At 44.1% G+C, this 14,137-nt stretch overlaps 21 non-coding genes across 21 annotated transcripts; all 21 read right to left on the bottom strand.

The window, feature by feature from the left end:
* Positions 1 to 276: 276 nt before the first annotated feature.
* On the bottom strand, positions 277 to 348 carry TRNAP-AGG (transfer RNA proline (anticodon AGG)). The gene has a single exon. It is a non-coding gene; the product is annotated as a tRNA-Pro (tRNA).
* Positions 349 to 760: 412 nt separating this feature from the next.
* Positions 761 to 832, bottom strand: TRNAP-AGG (transfer RNA proline (anticodon AGG)). The gene has a single exon. It is a non-coding gene; the product is annotated as a tRNA-Pro (tRNA).
* Positions 833 to 1,566: 734 nt separating this feature from the next.
* On the bottom strand, positions 1,567 to 1,638 carry TRNAP-AGG (transfer RNA proline (anticodon AGG)). Its single transcript has one exon. It is a non-coding gene; the product is annotated as a tRNA-Pro (tRNA).
* A 412-nt stretch (positions 1,639 to 2,050) lies between these two features.
* Positions 2,051 to 2,122, bottom strand: TRNAP-AGG (transfer RNA proline (anticodon AGG)). The gene has a single exon. It is a non-coding gene; the product is annotated as a tRNA-Pro (tRNA).
* A 412-nt stretch (positions 2,123 to 2,534) lies between these two features.
* Positions 2,535 to 2,606, bottom strand: TRNAP-AGG (transfer RNA proline (anticodon AGG)). The gene has a single exon. It is a non-coding gene; the product is annotated as a tRNA-Pro (tRNA).
* Positions 2,607 to 3,340: 734 nt separating this feature from the next.
* Positions 3,341 to 3,412, bottom strand: TRNAP-AGG (transfer RNA proline (anticodon AGG)). Its single transcript has one exon. It is a non-coding gene; the product is annotated as a tRNA-Pro (tRNA).
* A 412-nt stretch (positions 3,413 to 3,824) lies between these two features.
* On the bottom strand, positions 3,825 to 3,896 carry TRNAP-AGG (transfer RNA proline (anticodon AGG)). The gene has a single exon. It is a non-coding gene; the product is annotated as a tRNA-Pro (tRNA).
* A 412-nt stretch (positions 3,897 to 4,308) lies between these two features.
* Positions 4,309 to 4,380, bottom strand: TRNAP-AGG (transfer RNA proline (anticodon AGG)). The gene has a single exon. It is a non-coding gene; the product is annotated as a tRNA-Pro (tRNA).
* A 734-nt stretch (positions 4,381 to 5,114) lies between these two features.
* On the bottom strand, positions 5,115 to 5,186 carry TRNAP-AGG (transfer RNA proline (anticodon AGG)). The gene has a single exon. It is a non-coding gene; the product is annotated as a tRNA-Pro (tRNA).
* A 412-nt stretch (positions 5,187 to 5,598) lies between these two features.
* TRNAP-AGG (transfer RNA proline (anticodon AGG)) lies at positions 5,599 to 5,670 on the bottom strand. Its single transcript has one exon. It is a non-coding gene; the product is annotated as a tRNA-Pro (tRNA).
* A 412-nt stretch (positions 5,671 to 6,082) lies between these two features.
* Positions 6,083 to 6,154, bottom strand: TRNAP-AGG (transfer RNA proline (anticodon AGG)). The gene has a single exon. It is a non-coding gene; the product is annotated as a tRNA-Pro (tRNA).
* A 734-nt stretch (positions 6,155 to 6,888) lies between these two features.
* TRNAP-AGG (transfer RNA proline (anticodon AGG)) lies at positions 6,889 to 6,960 on the bottom strand. Its single transcript has one exon. It is a non-coding gene; the product is annotated as a tRNA-Pro (tRNA).
* Positions 6,961 to 7,533: 573 nt separating this feature from the next.
* TRNAP-AGG (transfer RNA proline (anticodon AGG)) lies at positions 7,534 to 7,605 on the bottom strand. The gene has a single exon. It is a non-coding gene; the product is annotated as a tRNA-Pro (tRNA).
* A 412-nt stretch (positions 7,606 to 8,017) lies between these two features.
* On the bottom strand, positions 8,018 to 8,089 carry TRNAP-AGG (transfer RNA proline (anticodon AGG)). Its single transcript has one exon. It is a non-coding gene; the product is annotated as a tRNA-Pro (tRNA).
* A 734-nt stretch (positions 8,090 to 8,823) lies between these two features.
* On the bottom strand, positions 8,824 to 8,895 carry TRNAP-AGG (transfer RNA proline (anticodon AGG)). Its single transcript has one exon. It is a non-coding gene; the product is annotated as a tRNA-Pro (tRNA).
* A 412-nt stretch (positions 8,896 to 9,307) lies between these two features.
* TRNAP-AGG (transfer RNA proline (anticodon AGG)) lies at positions 9,308 to 9,379 on the bottom strand. Its single transcript has one exon. It is a non-coding gene; the product is annotated as a tRNA-Pro (tRNA).
* Positions 9,380 to 10,113: 734 nt separating this feature from the next.
* On the bottom strand, positions 10,114 to 10,185 carry TRNAP-AGG (transfer RNA proline (anticodon AGG)). Its single transcript has one exon. It is a non-coding gene; the product is annotated as a tRNA-Pro (tRNA).
* Positions 10,186 to 10,597: 412 nt separating this feature from the next.
* On the bottom strand, positions 10,598 to 10,669 carry TRNAP-AGG (transfer RNA proline (anticodon AGG)). The gene has a single exon. It is a non-coding gene; the product is annotated as a tRNA-Pro (tRNA).
* A 574-nt stretch (positions 10,670 to 11,243) lies between these two features.
* Positions 11,244 to 11,315, bottom strand: TRNAP-AGG (transfer RNA proline (anticodon AGG)). Its single transcript has one exon. It is a non-coding gene; the product is annotated as a tRNA-Pro (tRNA).
* Positions 11,316 to 13,019: 1,704 nt separating this feature from the next.
* Positions 13,020 to 13,091, bottom strand: TRNAP-AGG (transfer RNA proline (anticodon AGG)). Its single transcript has one exon. It is a non-coding gene; the product is annotated as a tRNA-Pro (tRNA).
* Positions 13,092 to 13,503: 412 nt separating this feature from the next.
* On the bottom strand, positions 13,504 to 13,575 carry TRNAP-AGG (transfer RNA proline (anticodon AGG)). Its single transcript has one exon. It is a non-coding gene; the product is annotated as a tRNA-Pro (tRNA).
* Between the last annotated feature and the right edge of the window lie 562 nt (positions 13,576 to 14,137).

Here is a 14,137-nt window from a genome sequence, read left to right as displayed (position 1 = left end):
TATCATACCCCTAGACCAACGGACCGTGTGTTTAAGTAAAAAATATGCCCAACTCATAGGTCTACCCTGTTATTAGTTGCATTTAAATAGTTGCTAAATTACTTCTGAAAGAACTCGGGCCTGTCCGGTATTTGAACCCGGGACGACTCGCAGCCAAAGCGAGTATCATACCCCTAGACCAACGGACAATCTCGTAAGTAAAACATGCTCAACTCATAGGACTACCCTATAATTAGTTGCAATTATATAGTCCCAAAACTACTTCTGCAAAAACTCGGGTCCATCCGGGATTTGAACCCGGGACAACTCGCACCCTAAGCGAGTATCATACCCCTAGACCAACGGACCGTGTGTTCAAGTAAAATATGCCCAACTAATAGGTCTACCCTGTAGTTAGTTGCATTTAAAAAGTTACTAAATTACTTCTGAAAGAACTCGGGTCTGTCCGGGATCTGAACCCGGGACCACTCGCAGCCAAAGCGAGTATCATACCCCTAGACCAACGGACCGTGTGTTTAAGTGAAAAATATGCCCAACTCATAGGTCTACCCTGTTATTAGTTGCATTTAAATAGTTGCTAAATTACTTCTGAAAGAACTCGGGCCTGTCCGGTATTTGAACCCGGGACGACTCGCAGCCAAAGCGAGTATCATACCCCTAGACCAACGGACAATCTCGTAAGTAAAACATGCTCAACTCATAGGACTACCCTATAATTAGTTGCAATTATATAGTCCCAAAACTACTTCTGCAAAAACTCGGGTCCATCCGGGATTTGAACCCGGGACAACTCGCACCCTAAGCGAGTATCATACCCCTAGACCAACGGACCGTGTGTTCAAGTAAAATATGCCCAACTAATAGGTCTACCCTGTAGTTAGTTGCATTTAAAAAGTTACTAAATTACTTCTGAAAGAACTCGGGTCTGTCCGGGATTTGAACCCGGGACCACTCGCACCCTAAGCGAGTATCATACCCCTAGACCAACGCACCGTGTGTTCAAGTAAAAAATATGCCCAACTCATAGGTCTACCCTGTTATTAGTTGCATTTAAATAGTTGCTAAATTACTACTGAAAGAACTCGGGTCTGTCCGGGATCTGAACCCGGGACCACTCGCAGCTATAGCGAGTATCATACCCCTAGAAAAACAGACAATCTGCGTAAGTAAAATATGCTCAACTCATAGGACTACCCTGTAATTAGTTGCAATTAAATTGTCACAAAATTACTTCTGCAAAACCTCGGATAAGTCCGGGATTTGAAACCTAGAACACTCGCACCCAAAGCGAGTATCATACCCCTAGACCATCGCACCATGTATGGAATAGAAATATGCTCAATTCATAGGGCTACAAATTAATTAGTTGCATTTAAATAGTCACTAGATTACTTCTGCTAAAACTCGGGTCCGTCCGGAATTTGAACCCGGGACGACTCGCAGCCAAAGCGAGTATCATACCCCTAGACCAACGGACAATCTCGTAAGTAAAACATGCTCAACTCATAGGACTACCCTATAATTAGTTGCAATTATATAGTCCCAAAACTACTTCTGCAAAAACTCGGGTCCATCCGGGATTTGAACCCGGGACAACTCGCACCCTAAGCGAGTATCATACCCCTAGACCAACGGACCGTGTGTTCAAGTAAAATATGCCCAACTAATAGGTCTACCCTGTAGTTAGTTGCATTTAAAAAGTTACTAAATTACTTCTGAAAGAACTCGGGTCTGTCCGGGATCTGAACCCGGGACCACTCGCAGCCAAAGCGAGTATCATACCCCTAGACCAACGGACCGTGTGTTTAAGTAAAAAATATGCCCAACTCATAGGTCTACCCTGTTATTAGTTGCATTTAAATAGTTGCTAAATTACTTCTGAAAGAACTCGGGCCTGTCCGGTATTTGAACCCGGGACGACTCGCAGCCAAAGCGAGTATCATACCCCTAGACCAACGGACAATCTCGTAAGTAAAACATGCTCAACTCATAGGACTACCCTGTAATTGGTTGCAATTATATAGTCCCAAAACTACTTCTGCAAAAACTCGGGTCCGTCCGGGATTTGAACCCGGGACCACTCGCACCCTAAGCGAGTATCATACCCCTAGACCAACGGACCGTGTGTTCAAGTAAAATATGCCCAACTAATAGGTCTACCCTGTAGTTAGTTGCATTTAAAAAGTTACTAAATTACTTCTGAAAGAACTCGGGTCTGTCCGGGATCTGAACCCGGGACCACTCGCAGCCAAAGCGAGTATCATACCCCTAGACCAACGGACCGTGTGTTTAAGTAAAAAATATGCCCAACTCATAGGTCTACCCTGTTATTAGTTGCATTTAAATAGTTGCTAAATTACTTCTGAAAGAACTCGGGCCTGTCCGGTATTTGAACCCGGGACGACTCGCAGCCAAAGCGAGTATCATACCCCTAGACCAACGGACAATCTCGTAAGTAAAACATGCTCAACTCATAGGACTACCCTATAATTAGTTGCAATTATATAGTCCCAAAACTACTTCTGCAAAAACTCGGGTCCATCCGGGATTTGAACCCGGGACAACTCGCACCCTAAGCGAGTATCATACCCCTAGACCAACGGACCGTGTGTTCAAGTAAAATATGCCCAACTAATAGGTCTACCCTGTAGTTAGTTGCATTTAAAAAGTTACTAAATTACTTCTGAAAGAACTCGGGTCTGTCCGGGATTTGAACCCGGGACCACTCGCACCCTAAGCGAGTATCATACCCCTAGACCAACGCACCGTGTGTTCAAGTAAAAAATATGCCCAACTCATAGGTCTACCCTGTTATTAGTTGCATTTAAATAGTTGCTAAATTACTACTGAAAGAACTCGGGTCTGTCCGGGATCTGAACCCGGGACCACTCGCAGCTATAGCGAGTATCATACCCCTAGAAAAACAGACAATCTGCGTAAGTAAAATATGCTCAACTCATAGGACTACCCTGTAATTAGTTGCAATTAAATTGTCACAAAATTACTTCTGCAAAACCTCGGATAAGTCCGGGATTTGAAACCTAGAACACTCGCACCCAAAGCGAGTATCATACCCCTAGACCATCGCACCATGTATGGAATAGAAATATGCTCAATTCATAGGGCTACAAATTAATTAGTTGCATTTAAATAGTCACTAGATTACTTCTGCTAAAACTCGGGTCCGTCCGGAATTTGAACCCGGGACGACTCGCAGCCAAAGCGAGTATCATACCCCTAGACCAACGGACAATCTCGTAAGTAAAACATGCTCAACTCATAGGACTACCCTGTAATTGGTTGCAATTATATAGTCCCAAAACTACTTCTGCAAAAACTCGGGTCCGTCCGGGATTTGAACCCGGGACAACTCGCACCCTAAGCGAGTATCATACCCCTAGACCAACGGACCGTGTGTTCAAGTAAAATATGCCCAACTAATAGGTCTACCCTGTAGTTAGTTGCATTTAAAAAGTTACTAAATTACTTCTGAAAGAACTCGGGTCTGTCCGGGATCTGAACCCGGGACCACTCGCAGCCAAAGCGAGTATCATACCCCTAGACCAACGGACCGTGTGTTTAAGTAAAAAATATGCCCAACTCATAGGTCTACCCTGTTATTAGTTGCATTTAAATAGTTGCTAAATTACTTCTGAAAGAACTCGGGCCTGTCCGGTATTTGAACCCGGGACGACTCGCAGCCAAAGCGAGTATCATACCCCTAGACCAACGGACAATCTCGTAAGTAAAACATGCTCAACTCATAGGACTACCCTGTAATTGGTTGCAATTATATAGTCCCAAAACTACTTCTGCAAAAACTCGGGTCCGTCCGGGATTTGAACCCGGGACCACTCGCACCCTAAGCGAGTATCATACCCCTAGACCAACGGACCGTGTGTTCAAGTAAAATATGCCCAACTAATAGGTCTACCCTGTAGTTAGTTGCATTTAAAAAGTTACTAAATTACTTCTGAAAGAACTCGGGTCTGTCCGGGATCTGAACCCGGGACCACTCGCAGCCAAAGCGAGTATCATACCCCTAGACCAACGGACCGTGTGTTTAAGTAAAAAATATGCCCAACTCATAGGTCTACCCTGTTATTAGTTGCATTTAAATAGTTGCTAAATTACTTCTGAAAGAACTCGGGCCTGTCCGGTATTTGAACCCGGGACGACTCGCAGCCAAAGCGAGTATCATACCCCTAGACCAACGGACAATCTCGTAAGTAAAACATGCTCAACTCATAGGACTACCCTATAATTAGTTGCAATTATATAGTCCCAAAACTACTTCTGCAAAAACTCGGGTCCATCCGGGATTTGAACCCGGGACAACTCGCACCCTAAGCGAGTATCATACCCCTAGACCAACGGACCGTGTGTTCAAGTAAAATATGCCCAACTAATAGGTCTACCCTGTAGTTAGTTGCATTTAAAAAGTTACTAAATTACTTCTGAAAGAACTCGGGTCTGTCCGGGATTTGAACCCGGGACCACTCGCACCCTAAGCGAGTATCATACCCCTAGACCAACGCACCGTGTGTTCAAGTAAAAAATATGCCCAACTCATAGGTCTACCCTGTTATTAGTTGCATTTAAATAGTTGCTAAATTACTACTGAAAGAACTCGGGTCTGTCCGGGATCTGAACCCGGGACCACTCGCAGCCAAAGCGAGTATCATACCCCTAGAAAAACAGACAATCTGCGTAAGTAAAATATGCTCAACTCATAGGACTACCCTGTAATTAGTTGCAATTAAATTGTCACAAAATTACTTCTGCAAAAGCTCGGATAAGTCCGGGATTTGAAACCTAGAACACTCGCACCCAAAGCGAGTATCATACCCCTAGACCATCGCACCATGTATGGAATAGAAATATGCTCAATTCATAGGGCTACAAATTAATTAGTTGCATTTAAATAGTCACTAGATTACTTCTGCTAAAACTCGGGTCCGTCCGGAATTTGAACCCGGGACGACTCGCAGCCAAAGCGAGTATCATACCCCTAGACCAACGGACAATCTCGTAAGTAAAACATGCTCAACTCATAGGACTACCCTGTAATTGGTTGCAATTATATAGTCCCAAAACTACTTCTGCAAAAACTCGGGTCCGTCCGGGATTTGAACCCGGGACAACTCGCACCCTAAGCGAGTATCATACCCCTAGACCAACGGACCGTGTGTTCAAGTAAAATATGCCCAACTAATAGGTCTACCCTGTAGTTAGTTGCATTTAAAAAGTTACTAAATTACTTCTGAAAGAACTCGGGTCTGTCCGGGATCTGAACCCGGGACCACTCGCAGCCAAAGCGAGTATCATACCCCTAGACCAACGGACCGTGTGTTTAAGTAAAAAATATGCCCAACTCATAGGTCTACCCTGTTATTAGTTGCATTTAAATAGTTGCTAAATTACTTCTGAAAGAACTCGGGCCTCTCCGGTATTTGAACCCGGGACGACTCGCAGCCAAAGCGAGTATCATACCCCTAGACCAACGGACAATCTCGTAAGTAAAACATGCTCAACTCATAGGACTACCCTGTAATTAGTTGCAATTATATAGTCCCAAAACTACTTCTGCAAAAACTCGGGTCCGTCCGGGATTTGAACCCGGGACCACTCGCACCCTAAGCGAGTATCATACCCCTAGACCAACGGACCGTGTGTTCAAGTAAAATATGCCCAACTAATAGGTCTACCCTGTAGTTAGTTGCATTTAAAAAGTTACTAAATTACTTCTGAAAGATCTCGGGTCTGTCCGGGATCTGAACCCGGGACCACTCGCAGCCAAAGCGAGTATCATACCCCTAGACCAACGGACCGTGTGTTTAAGTAAAAAATATGCCCAACTCATAGGTCTACCCTGTTATTAGTTGCATTTAAATAGTTGCTAAATTACTTCTGAAAGAACTCGGGCCTGTCCGGTATTTGAACCCGGGACGACTCGCAGCCAAAGCGAGTATCATACCCCTAGACCAACGGACAATCTCGTAAGTAAAACATGCTCAACTCATAGGACTACCCTGTAATAAGTTGCAATTATATAGTCCCAAAACTACTTCTGCAAAAACTCGGGTCCATCCGGGATTTGAACCCGGGACAACTCGCACCCTAAGCGAGTATCATACCCCTAGACCAACGGACCGTGTGTTCAAGTAAAATATGCCCAACTAATAGGTCTACCCTGTAGTTAGTTGCATTTAAAAAGTTACTAAATTACTTCTGAAAGAACTCGGGTCTGTCCGGGATTTGAACCCGGGACCACTCGCACCCTAAGCGAGTATCATACCCCTAGACCAACGCACCGTGTGTTCAAGTAAAAAATATGCCCAACTCATAGGTCTACCCTGTTATTAGTTGCATTTAAATAGTTGCTAAATTACTACTGAAAGAACTCGGGTCTGTCCGGGATCTGAACCCGGGACCACTCGCAGACAAAGCGAGTATCATACCCCTAGAAAAACAGACAATCTGCGTAAGTAAAATATGCTCAACTCATAGGACTACCCTGTAATTAGTTGCAATTAAATTGTCACAAAATTACTTCTGCAAAACCTCGGATAAGTCCGGGATTTGAAACCTAGAACACTCGCACCCAAAGCGAGTATCATACCCCTAGACCATCGCACCATGTATGGAATAGAAATATGCTCAATTCATAGGGCTACAAATTAATTAGTTGCATTTAAATAGTCACTAGATTACTTCTGCTAAAACTCGGGTCCGTCCGGAATTTGAACCCGGGACGACTCGCAGCCAAAGCGAGTATCATACCCCTAGACCAACGGACAATCTCGTAAGTAAAACATGCTCAACTCATAGGACTACCCTGTAATTGGTTGCAATTATATAGTCCCAAAACTACTTCTGCAAAAACTCGGGTCCGTCCGGGATTTGAACCCGGGACCACTCGCACCCTAAGCGAGTATCATACCCCTAGACCAACGGACCGTGTGTTCAGGTAAAATATGCCCAACTAATAGGTCTACCCTGTAGTTAGTTGCATTTAAAAAGTTACTAAATTACTTCTGAAAGAACTCGGGTCTGTCCGGGATCTGAACCCGGGACCACTCGCAGCCAAAGCGAGTATCATACCCCTAGACCAACGGACCGTGTGTTCAAGTAAAATATGCCCAACTAATAGGTCTACCCTGTAGTTAGTTGCATTTAAAAAGTTACTAAATTACTTCTGTAAGAACTCGGGTCTGTCCGGGATCTGAACCCGGGACCACTCTCAGCCAAAGCGAGTATCATACCCCTAGACCAAAGGACCGTGTGTTTAAGTAAAAAATATGCCCAACTCATAGGTCTACCCTGTTATTAGTTGCATTTAAATAGTTGCTAAATTACTTCTGAAAGAACTCGGGCCTGTCCGGTATTTGAACCCGGGACGACTCGCAGCCAAAGCGAGTATCATACCCCTAGACCAACGGACAATCTCGTAAGTAAAACATGCTCAACTCATAGGACTACCCTGTAATTAGTTGCAATTATATAGTCCCAAAACTACTTCTGCAAAAACTCGGGTCCGTCCGGGATTTGAACCCGGGACCACTCGCACCCTAAGCGAGTATCATACCCCTAGACCAACGGACCGTGTGTTCAGGTAAAATATGCCCAACTAAAAGGTCTACCCTGTAGTTAGTTGCATTTAAAAAGTTACTAAATTACTTCTGAAAGAACTCGGGTCTGTCCGGGATCTGAACCCGGGACCACTCGCAGCCAAAGCGAGTATCATACCCCTAGACCAACGGACCGTGTGTTTAAGTAAAAAATATGCCCAACTCATAGGTCTACCCTGTTATTAGTTGCATTTAAATAGTTGCTAAATTACTTCTGAAAGAACTCGGGCCTGTCCGGTATTTGAACCCGGGACGACTCGCAGCCAAAGCGAGTATCATACCCCTAGACCAACGGACAATCTCGTAAGTAAAACATGCTCAACTCATAGGACTACCCTGTAATTAGTTGCAATTATATAGTCCCAAAACTACTTCTGCAAAAACTCGGGTCCATCCGGGATTTGAACCCGGGACAACTCGCACCCTAAGCGAGTATCATACCCCTAGACCAACGGACCGTGTGTTCAAGTAAAATATGCCCAACTAATAGGTCTACCCTGTAGTTAGTTGCATTTAAAAAGTTACTAAATTACTTCTGAAAGAACTCGGGTCTGTCCGGGATTTGAACCCGGGACCACTCGCACCCTAAGCTAGTATCATACCCCTAGACCAACGCACCGTGTGTTCAAGTAAAAAATATGCCCAACTCATAGGTCTACCCTGTTATTAGTTGCATTTAAATAGTTGCTAAATTACTACTGAAAGAACTCGGGTCTGTCCGGGATCTGAACCCGGGACCACTCGCAGCCAAAGCGAGTATCATACCCCTAGAAAAACAGACAATCTGCGTAAGTAAAATATGCTCAACTCATAGGACTACCCTGTAATTAGTTGCAATTAAATTGTCACAAAATTACTTCTGCAAAACCTCGGATAAGTCCGGGATTTGAAACCTAGAACACTCGCACCCAAAGCGAGTATCATACCCCTAGACCATCGCACCATGTATGGAATAGAAATATGCTCAATTCATAGGGCTACAAATTAATTAGTTGCATTTAAATAGTCACTAGATTACTTCTGCTAAAACTCGGGTCCGTCCGGAATTTGAACCCGGGACGACTCGCAGCCAAAGCGAGTATCATACCCCTAGACCAACGGACAATCTCGTAAGTAAAACATGCTCAACTCATAGGACTACCCTGTAATTGGTTGCAATTATATAGTCCCAAAACTACTTCTGCAAAAACTCGGGTCCGTCCGGGATTTGAACCCGGGACCACTCGCACCCTAAGCGAGTATCATACCCCTAGACCAACGGACCGTGTGTTCAAGTAAAATATGCCCAACTAATAGGTCTACCCTGTAGTTAGTTGCATTTAAAAAGTTACTAAATTACTTCTGAAAGAACTCGGGTCTGTCCGGGATCTGAACCCGGGACCACTCGCAGCCAAAGCGAGTATCATACCCCTAGACCAACGGACCGTGTGTTTAAGTTAAAAATATGCCCAACTCATAGGTCTACCCTGTTATTAGTTGCATTTAAATAGTTGCTAAATTACTTCTGAAAGAACTCGGGCCTGTCCGGTATTTGAACCCGGGACGACTCGCAGCCAAAGCGAGTATCATACCCCTAGACCAACGGATAATCTCGTAAGTAAAACATGCTCAACTCATAGGACTACCCTATAATTAGTTGCAATTATATTGTCCCAAAACTACTTCTGCAAAAACTCGGGTCCATCCGGGATTTGAACCCGGGACAACTCGCACCCTAAGCGAGTATCATACCCCTAGACCAACGGACCGTGTGTTCAAGTAAAATATGCCCAACTAATAGGTCTACCCTGTAGTTAGTTGCATTTTAAAAGTTACTAAATTACTTCTGAAAGAACTCGGGTCTGTCCGGGATTTGAACCCGGGACCACTCGCACCCTAAGCGAGTATCATACCCCTAGACCAACGCACCGTGTGTTCAAGTAAAAAATATGCCCAACTCATAGGTCTACCCTGTTATTAGTTGCATTTAAATAGTTGCTAAATTACTACTGAAAGAACTCGGGTCTGTCCGGGATCTGAACCCGGGACCACTCGCAGCCAAAGCGAGTATCATACCCCTAGAAAAACAGACAATCTGCGTAAGTAAAATATGCTCAACTCATAGGACTACCCTGTAATTAGTTGCAATTAAATTGTCACAAAATTACTTCTGCAAAACCTCGGATAAGTCCGGGATTTGAAACCTAGAACACTCGCACCCAAAGCGAGTATCATACCCCTAGACCATCGCACCATGTATGGAATAGAAATATGCTCAATTCATAGGGCTACAAATTAATTAGTTGCATTTAAATAGTCACTAGATTACTTCTGCTAAAACTCGGGTCCGTCCGGAATTTGAACCCGGGACGACTCGCAGCCAAAGCGAGTATCATACCCCTAGACCAACGGACAATCTCGTAAGTAAAACATGCTCAACTCATAGGACTACCCTGTAATTGGTTGCAATTATATAGTCCCAAAACTACTTCTGCAAAAACTCGGGTCCGTCCGGGATTTGAACCCGGGACAACTCGCACCCTAAGCGAGTATCATACCCCTAGACCAACGGACCGTGTGTTCAAGTAAAATATGCCCAACTAATAGGTCTACCCTGTAGTTAGTTGCATTTAAAAAGTTACTAAATTACTTCTGAAAGAACTCGGGTCTGTCCGGGATCTGAACCCGGGACCACTCGCAGCCAAAGCGAGTATCATACCCCTAGACCAACGGACCGTGTGTTTAAGTAAAAAATATGCCCAACTCATAGGTCTACCCTGTTATTAGTTGCATTTAAATAGTTGCTAAATTACTTCTGAAAGAACTCGGGCCTGTCCGGTATTTGAACCCGGGACGACTCGCAGCCAAAGCGAGTATCATACCCCTAGACCAACGGACAATCTCGTAAGTAAAACATGCTCAACTCATAGGACTACCCTATAATTAGTTGCAATTATATAGTCCCAAAACTACTTCTGCAAAAACTCGGGTCCATCCGGGATTTGAACCCGGGACAACTCGCACCCTAAGCGAGTATCATACCCCTAGACCAACGGACCGTGTGTTCAAGTAAAATATGCCCAACTAATAGGTCTACCCTGTAGTTAGTTGCATTTAAAAAGTTACTAAATTACTACTGAAAGAACTCGGGTCTGTCCGGGATCTGAACCCGGGACCACTCGCACCCTAAGCGAGTATCATACCCCTAGACCAACGCACCTTGTGTTCAAGTAAAAAATATGCCCAACTCATAGGTCTACCCTGTTATTAGTTGCATTTAAATAGTTGCTAAATTACTACTGAAAGAACTCGGGTCTGTCCGGGATCTGAACCCGGGACCACTCGCAGCCAAAGCGAGTATCATACCCCTAGAAAAACAGACAATCTTCGTAAGTAAAATATGCTCAACTCATAGGACTACCCTGTAATTAGTTGCAATTAAATTGTCACAAAATTACTTCTGCAAAACCTCGGATAAGTCCGGGATTTGAAACCTAGAACACTCGCACCCAAAGCGAGTATAATACCCCTAGACCATCGCACCATGTATGGAATAGAAATATGCTCAATTCATAGGGCTACAAATTAATTAGTTGCATTTAAATAGTCACTAGATTACTTCTGCTAAAACTCGGGTCCGTCCGGAATTTGAACCCGGGACCACTCGCACCCTAAGCGAGTATCATACCCCTAGACCAACGGACCGTGTGTTCAACTTAAAAATATGCCCAACTCATAGGTCTACCCTGTAGTTAGTTGCATTTAAAAAGTTACTAAATTACTTCTGTAAGAACTCGGGTCTGTCCGGGATCTGAACCCAGGACCACTCGCAGCCAAAGCGAGTATCATACCCCTAGACCAACGGACCGTGTGTTCAAGTAAAAAATATGCCCAACTCATAGGTCTACCCTGTTATTAGTTGCATTTAAATAGTTGCTAAATTACTTCTGAAAGAACTCGGGCCTGTCCGGTATTTGAACCCGGGACGACTCGCAGCCAAAGCGAGTATCATACCCCTAGACCAACGGACAATCTCGTAAGTAAAACATGCTCAACTCATAGGACTACCCTGTAATCAGTTGCAATTATATAGTCCCAAAACTACTTCTGCAAAAACTCGGGTCCGTCCGGGATTTCAACCCGGCACCACTCGCACCCTAAGCGAGTATCATACCCCTAGACCAACGGACCGTGTGTTCAAGTAAAATATGCCCAACTAATAGGTCTACCCTGTAGTTAGTTGCATTTAAAAAGTTACTAAATTACTTCTGAAAGAACTCGGGTCTGTCCGGGATCTGAACCCGGGACCACTCTCAGCCAAAGCGAGTATCATACCCCTAGACCAACGGACCGTGTGTTTAAGTAAAAAATATGCCCAACTCATAGGTCTACCCTGTTATTAGTTGCATTTAAATAGTTGCTAAATTACTTCTGAAAGAACTCGGGACTGTCCGGTATTTGAACCCGGGACGACTCGCAGCCAAAGCGAGTATCATACCCCTAGACCAACGGACAATCTCGTAAGTAAAACATGCTCAACTCATAGGACTACCCTGAAATTAGTTGCAATTATATAGTCCCAAAACTACTTCTGCAAAAACTCGGGTCCATCCGGGATTTGAACCCGGGACAACTCGCACCCTAAGCGAATATCATACCCCTAGACCAACGCACCGTGTGTTCAAGTAAAATATGCCCAACTAATAGGTCTACCCTGTAGTTAGTTGCATTTATAAAGTTACTAAATTACTTCTGAAAGAACTCGGGTCTGTCCGGGATTTGAACCCGGGACCACTCGCACCCTAAGCGAGTATCATACCCCTAGACCAACGCACCGTGTGTTCAAGTAAAAAATATGCCCAACTCATAGGTCTACCCTGTTATTAGTTGCATTTAAATAGTTGCTAAATTACTACTGAAAGAACTCGGGTCTGTCCGGGATCTGAACCCGGGACCACTCGCAGCCAAAGCGAGTATCATACCCCTAGAAAAACAGACAATCTGCGTAAGTAAAATATGCTCAACTCATAGGACTACCCTGTAATTAGTTGCAATTAAATTGTCACAAAATTACTTCTGCAAAACCTCGGATAAGTCCGGGATTTGAAACCTAGAACACTCGCACCCAAAGCGAGTATCATACCCCTAGACCATCGCACCATGTATGGAATAGAAATATGCTCAATTCATAGGGCTACAAATTAATTAGTTGCATTTAAATAGTCACTAGATTACTTCTGCTAAAACTCGGGTCCGTCCGGAATTTGAACCCGGGACGACTCGCAGCCAAAGCGAGTATCATACCCCTAGACCAACGGACAATCTCGTAAGTAAAACATGCTCAACTCATAGGACTACCCTGTAATTGGTTGCAATTATATAGTCCCAAAACTACTTCTGCAAAAACTCGGGTCCGTCCGGGATTTGAACCCGGGACCACTCGCACCCTAAGCGAGTATCATACCCCTAGACCAACGGACCGTGTGTTCAAGTAAAATATGCCCAACTAATAGGTCTACCCTGTAGTTAGTTGCATTTAAAAAGTTACTAAATTACTTCTGAAAGAACTCGGGTCTGTCCGGGATCTGAACCCGGGACCACTCGCAGCCAAAGCGAGTATCATACCCCTAGACCAACGGACCGTGTGTTCAAGTAAAAAATATGCCCAACTCATAGGTCTACCCTGTTATTAGTTGCATTTAAATAGTTGCTTAATTACTTCTGAAAGAACTCGGGCCTGTCCGGTATTTGAACCCGGGACGACTCGCAGCCAAAGCGAGTATCATACCCCTAGACCAACGGACAATCTCGTAAGTAAAACATGCTCAACTCATAGGACTACCCTATAATTAGTTGCAATTATATAGTCCCAAAACTACTTCTGCAAAAACTCGGGTCCATCCGGGATTTGAACCCGGGACAACTCGCACCCTAAGCGAGTATCATACCCCTAGACCAACGGACCGTGTGTTAAAGTAAAATATGCCCAACTAATAGGTCTACCCTGTAGTTAGTTGCATTTAAAAAGTTACTAAATTACTACTGAAAGAACTCGGGTCTGTCCGGGATCTGAACCCGGGACCACTCGCACCCTAAGCGAGTATCATACCCCTAGACCAACGCACCGTGTGTTCAAGTAAAAAATATGCCCAACTCATAGGTCTACCCTGTTATTAGTTGCATTTAAATAGTTGCTAAATTACTACTGAAAGAACTCGGGTCTGTCCGGGATCTGAACCCGGGACCACTCGCAGCCAAAGCGAGTATCATACCCCTAGAAAAACAGACAATCTTCGTAAGTAAAATATGCTCAACTCATAGGACTACCCTGTAATTAGTTGCAATTAAATTGTCACAAAATTACTTCTGCAAAACCTCGGATAAGTCCGGGATTTGAAACCTAGAACACTCGCACCCAAAGCGAGTATCATACCCCTAGACCATCGCACCATGTATGGAATAAAAATATGCTCAATTCATAGGGCTACAAATTAATTAGTTGCATTTAAATAGTCACTAGATTACTT

Source organism: Phalangium opilio, unplaced genomic scaffold, assembly GCF_054372755.1.
Source record: "Phalangium opilio isolate 3A_F unplaced genomic scaffold, DU_Popi_V2 ptg000246l_1, whole genome shotgun sequence".
Lineage (NCBI taxonomy): Eukaryota > Metazoa > Arthropoda > Arachnida > Opiliones > Phalangiidae > Phalangium > Phalangium opilio.
This window is presented reverse-complemented; position numbering and strand designations above follow the sequence as displayed.